The sequence below is a fragment of the Poecilia reticulata genome, linkage group LG17 (assembly GCF_000633615.1).
Source record: "Poecilia reticulata strain Guanapo linkage group LG17, Guppy_female_1.0+MT, whole genome shotgun sequence".
Classification (NCBI taxonomy): domain Eukaryota; kingdom Metazoa; phylum Chordata; class Actinopteri; order Cyprinodontiformes; family Poeciliidae; genus Poecilia; species Poecilia reticulata.
The window spans coordinates 26,770,550-26,776,864 of NC_024347.1; the positions used below are offsets into that span (position 1 = coordinate 26,770,550).

At 37.7% G+C, this 6,315-nt stretch overlaps 1 protein-coding gene across 8 annotated transcripts in view; it reads right to left on the reverse strand.

Annotated features, from left to right (window-relative positions):
• Positions 1-6,315, reverse strand: part of mtcl1 (microtubule crosslinking factor 1) — a 69,963-nt gene that overhangs the window by 55,010 nt on the left and 8,638 nt on the right. The window lies entirely within an intron of this gene.

Here is a 6,315-nt window from a genome sequence, read left to right on the forward strand (position 1 = left end):
AATCAGTTTCTTTCAATAAAATAAACTTGTGAAACTTAACAGAAACTGCAGGTGTGCGTCTGAGTCTGACACGCCTGAATGTTTTATTCAAACACGTTTGTTTTTCATTCAGTGGGTAGAGAATCCAGAAATGTACTCAAGTAAARGCAAAAAGTACAGCGCAGTAAAAAAGTTAACATTTTTTCAGAAAAGATACTCAAGTAAATGTAACCAAGTAAATGTAACTAGTTACTACCCATCTCTGCCACCATCCATTTTAGATGTGAACCCGACATCTTTTGTCGACTYTTRGAGAGAATCACTAACTTTCCCGACCGTATTTCCGTCGATGCGACGTTCCCCTCCGTTTTATTGGAGGCTCTATTTTCCCGACACCCGGTTTCTTTCCTTCTGCTTGAAGCGGAGGTGAGGAATGCTCTGAATCAGTCAGAGTTACCGGCTGCCAAGCTGCTGTCAACATCCCTAAATATAACAGCTAACGCCATTCGCCACGCCGAGGAGAAGCTCCCATAACACTGGCTTCTGGGYGAAACATTCTGATGTTTTGAGGTTAAAGCTGCCAGACGACGAGGCGTCTGTCGCTGCCACTGATACGGTGGAGGTTTGCAAACTGAMAGAGATTTCAGTATTTCTAATTTTTCCTGCAAATCAAACATTWGCACTCCACAGAATCTACCGGGATTCTCTTACAGCTTCAAAGAAATGAAACTGGATTATTTAGCATAAAATACTCAAACAAAAGACRCCTTGTAGGAGGGAAATATATATGAATATCCATCTGTCACAGATGTGGCTTCTGTTCTACATGGAAAAYAAACCCTACAAATTCTGTTGATTTGTATTTTGCTTCTTATGATTTAATGGGTAAATATGTCTTACAGCTAGAAAACRAAGCCACTAAAAGTGGCTTTCTATTGTTTTCTTAAAACAGAGAGGTATTACGTAAAAATCTACTTTTTTTTAGCTTTAYGTTATGTCTTATTTTGAAGGCTATGTGTAGCTTACAAAAAGTTACAAAAAGTTAGCTTAGCTAGCTGTAGCAGCATTGTTTCCTCCAAATGAAGTAGAAAACATGTTACTGACAAACTGCTGCATCCTAAGTGCACAAAAATGTGTTAAAGCAGATCCTTCCTCTATTTTTATTATTATTCAACTCAGATGAACAGAAATGAGGAATAATTTTTGATAATTGTAGATTTTATGCTCTATTCTYGCCTTTCCTGTATAGTATCTTACTSTTARGTTTKTGTTTTTTACATTTTAATACTTTTATCTTTGTGTGAACCTACATGTCCTGCCCTTCACCTTTAACCTGTGCTGATCTGCAGATGCATCACTATTTCAGTCTCGGGTTTGTAGTTTGTTGTGCACTTAKGACTAAGTTTGATGGTCGAAACATAAAATCAACACTAATCATTAACTGAGTTCTCAGCTTTTTCAAAAAAAATAAATGAACGTTAAAAATATATGTATTTGATCTTAATTCTGCTGCTCTTAGCCAAAAAGTCAAATCAAATTTATATTTCCATCATTGATCTGATGTAGATGATGCTTGAATTAACAGAAAAAACAAGCAGAACCTTAAGATCTCTGMAGATCACAACAAATAATCTTTTGATGCTGTTTTGAAAAGCCTCGATTCGTCTGAAGACGTTTTAAGAGGCACTCTGACGTTCGTACAACCGCGCTCTCATTTACCGAGTGGCAGCTTTGATGCTTCAGTAAATTATATCACTTGCAAAACATTTTCAGAAAATCCTGTCTGCGCRGATGACAAATTCAACCTTTCATGGGTTTTAAACTTCAAAGGAAAACGACAAACTCCCCAAGGTTTCACTCAATTGATGGTTGCCCCATTTTCTCTACGCAACCCAAAGTTTACCTGCAGAGGAATAYGAGAGACGATTTAAAAGGACTTGAATTCTGCAGCATATTGTGCAGGAAAACGTCTCTAAACTCTTTTCTTTGTTCCACAGATGGTAAATTTGGGGGTTTTCAGCGATCTGCACAGCAGCTACATGGTGATGTGTTTCATATGGATGTATGTCACTGCAGCAGATTTCTCCTCTCCTCGTGAACGCTCCCCTTCCTGCTGGTGGAGTCAGACAGGATATTAAGTAGGTCAATGAGATTCCTTTATATTACTACAGCAGGGAAGCAGAAGAACGGGAAATACAACAGAGAGATGAAGACAAGTCACTGTCGCTCAGACACCGTGACTTATTAAAAYGTGAACACGCTTCCGTTTGTTTTAGGTGCAAAACGCACCTAGAAAAGACTCAATRATGGAGGATTTCCTGTTGGATTAAAAATTTCTAGGTGTGATAAAACAAAAGCTCATAATTCATGCTGCCGTTGTTCCTCAGTCAGTGAGCAATAAACCGACTGAGATTATTGAAACTGGCAACTCTGAGAGCGAACATGTGAAGAAAAAAAAACCTAATACGAAGGTCTGTCACGATAATTTATGCAAAATTATAAATTATCCCAGATAAATAATAATATTGTTGTTTTTATACCAATTTAAGGTAATTACAAAATAGTATAAAGTAAGGCTTGATTTCAGACTCAATGTGTTTTCTGACACTAATTACATTAAAAAACATTAATTAAAATATCAATTCTGATAATTAGGTCATTATAAAGCACAGTTTRTGTGAGAAAAGACAACAGGAGAATGGACTATATATATAAACTTTATTTTAGTTAAAATATGTTAAATGAACAAGAGCTAATTTAAGTTCATGGTAAACTGTGAACATGAATCAGTTCATTTTAACCAGTTCTCGTTCAGGATSAACCGCAACAACACGGCTAGTGAAATGTTATAAAGYAASACTTTTAATTTGTGAAAGGAGGTTGTATAAAATGTTGTAACAACAAAATACTGATATTTTTCAATTTTCCCTCCACTGAAAAAAGTGGATGGTTAGACGTTTTATATTTTTTCTATTAATTGTAAAATATAGGTGGCAGCAATAGCAAATAATTTTAAAATAAATGATCCTTCTAGCAAGCAAGAAGTGACCATTTTTCAATGTAATCATTTACAAGCTTAAGCTGCAAAAATGATTGAACTAAAATCTATTTAACTGAACAAATGAGCCACATCTGACTGCCTGAAAGGTCACAATTCACCACATGTAAGAGAGATCCCTCATAAAGAGCAGCGCCTAAACGCACTGATGGTTTAAATAAAGAGCATAAGCAGAGCGTGGCGTAAATTACATCCCCAATTTACGGAGTGTTGCGGCGACAGGAGGAAGAGGAAATGTGCCAGGAGGAATACCTGGAAGTCAGTGAGCAGGAACAGAACCGCACAGAGGCCAAGCATCCATCTTTCATGAAAGATGAATTTATCACAGCAGAGTGGGAACGCACAATAAATCACCTGACGCTCTGCGTGCAGCAGACATTTCATTCGTCTCATTTCAATACGCACATCAGAGGGCCGCTCTTCATTAAAAACAAAAAACAACTCAGATCGCTTCCTGGCTGGTTTTATGAAAAGCAGCAGCAGATCCTGTCAACCAGACTGGCTTTAAATCAGTTTCTCAAACTTTTTCAGACCACTTACACCATTTAACAAACACTCACAGACCAAATAACTAGAAGTCGCAATAACACAACATCTCAACATACAGAACCTGAAATTACAATATTAGTCTCTTAACTCATTGTCTTTGGTCCTCCTACACTGAAGGTGGCGCTGTCTGTAAATGTGACTGGCTGATGTTTTAGGGCTATAATAGAAAAATATTAATTCTATTGTTCATAGAAGCAAAATAAAAGAATAAAGACTTGAAATTAGTTCATTATTAACATCATAATTAATTATTTTTAAATTATTCAAAAACAGACTTGAGTTGCTTTGGCAAAATTTTCTTTCATCCACTAGGTAGTCCAACATAAATCCTTTTATTTTAGGTGTTAAGATGCAGTTAGTTAGCGTGGGGCGCAGCGCTGCTCCAGTGTGTAAATTCCAATGTTAGCTCTATGGCAGCATGAAAACAAGTGCTGCAGTAACTGCAGTATTTACATTTAAGCAGCTTTTTATGCTAATGTTTATTTTTAAGCATTTTTCTGAAGGCAGATTTTCACAAGCTGGTATTGTTTAAGTCATTATTCACCCGCTTTGTACATGCAAAATGCATCAGTCACAGCGTTCACACTCACATCAAATGAAACTATGTAACACCTCACAAATTTTCCTCTTGGGTTTTAACACTGATTTTGCTGCTGTTTTCCAGTAATAACCTTACAGACCTGACGTAGGACTCAATGGAGAATTTTCTTGCTTTACTGTTGGCTGATGAGGCAAAAATGACTCAAAACTATCTCGGGTAACGCATTGAGTTCTGCTACCTCTGCCATTAGAACACTGTTTTGTCGGAGGTCTGCTCTACATCCGAATGGGGTTGGAGCCGACGTCATGTCAATTGTGTTATTTAATATTAGCAGGATATTGACAAAGTTTTGCGCACATTACAAATGTGTGTAAAACCTGTGCACGTTTGAATCGCAGCCAGAGATTTAAAGATTAGTAGTGCTTGCTAACAGCTAATGTTTTCATCCAGGACACGTTGCTGAGAAATCAGGCTGCTAGCATGACAACAGTCATGATACTGTCATGCAGTCTTCAGTCAGAGGATTCTTCAGATTTGTTGTGAGAGTGACTGCTACAGGAGACCCAACAACATTTTTAGAATTTAGCAAACAGAAGTAAAACATAATAAGAAGATTGTTTACAGCAACAAGGTAGTTCAAGGTACTTTAAAACACGCAGTTTTAAAACAGGACATTTTTCTTTTTTGTTCCTCAGCTATGATTTACAAGGTGTGGTTTAAAGCAGTAAATCAGGAGCGTCTTCTCCTTCCAGTCAGGCGACGTTCTTATCAGTAAAGCTCAACTTCCTTCTCTTATGTCTGAGAATGTGAGTCAAGCAGCTGAGTTATACCTCCGGTTTTTACATCTGATCCCCAATTAGCTTGTTTTTGCAAGTCTCAAACAGTAGCATTGAAATAATTACTCTGTTCATTAAAACTTCAACAGGCTCCCTCCAAGTGAAAAAAACATGTCTGAAGAAATGTGGATGGTGCCGTTATTTAAAGACATGGTGGGGGCGTTTCATCAAATAATAATAATAATTAAAAAAAAACACCCAGAAATGGAAGCGTATTTTTCTGGGACGAACCACGGGGGAAGAGAAAAAAAAATCTGCAATCATTTTGAGCAGCAGCCCTTCGACTCATCTCCTCCCCTTTCCTTTCTCTCAACGAGACGCTCTGCATGTCATCTGCTGCTCGTGCATGTATGCAAGAAATTTGTTGAACGATAAATTGTCCCAAAAGTTATTGCGATAAATGATAATATTGTTGTTTTCAAGCAATGCAATAATGAAAGAACACATTCTCAAAAATAAATGAACTTTAAATTCTGATCAATATTTAACACTGGAGCTGGAAGACATTTTAAATACCCAAAATAATCAAACAAAACAACAAATGAAATTATTTCTGAAGTCTCTGTAATCAAAATTGTGCTAAAAAAATAATTAAAAAAGGGCTAGTTTAGACCAAAACACCAGCTTTAACTTTGGCTATTCCGTTTTTGGAAATGTAGATTTGAAGCCAAGCTCCATAGCAGTCAGATAAAGACGGAGTTTGGGAATCACCAAACTGCTCGGTGTGTCTGGGATTGGCCTACTTCCTCTGGGCTGGCAGACGGTGGCTAACCTGCTGCTGTCAGAATCAATGAGTTAAGCAGTCCGACCTGAGCGGCTCTGAGAATAATCTCAGCTCATCTGATTACTGGTGAGACTTTACTTCACAATTGCCAAAGTAAAAACTTCCTCCTTCTTTCTTTGGGCAACACAGCAGCAAAACATCGCTGCAAAAATCAGGAAAACATGTAACTGTGATACTACTGGTGAATGTTGAGATGCCAATTAGGAATATTCCACATTTTTGAAGAGGCAGTAAAATTGTCTTTTGAGCTTTACATCACGTTATAGTGTTATTCACTCATCAAAAATATACCTGGAGTGTAACTTTAGTTATTTAAACAGGTTTGACAAATCTTGTAATATCTATGGCAAACGGCCGAGCCGCTGTCCGACGAACACAGCTGTGATCTAACTGATAAGTTTTCTCTCTGTGATCCAACAAGTTTCATCGAATTCAGCCTCTGGCGTTCCTCTGCTAATGGCCGTTAACGGACGCTAACAGATGCTAACGGCCGCTCACAGATGCTAACGGACCCTCACAGATGCTAACGGACGCTCACAGATGCTAACTGACGCTCACAGATGCTAAC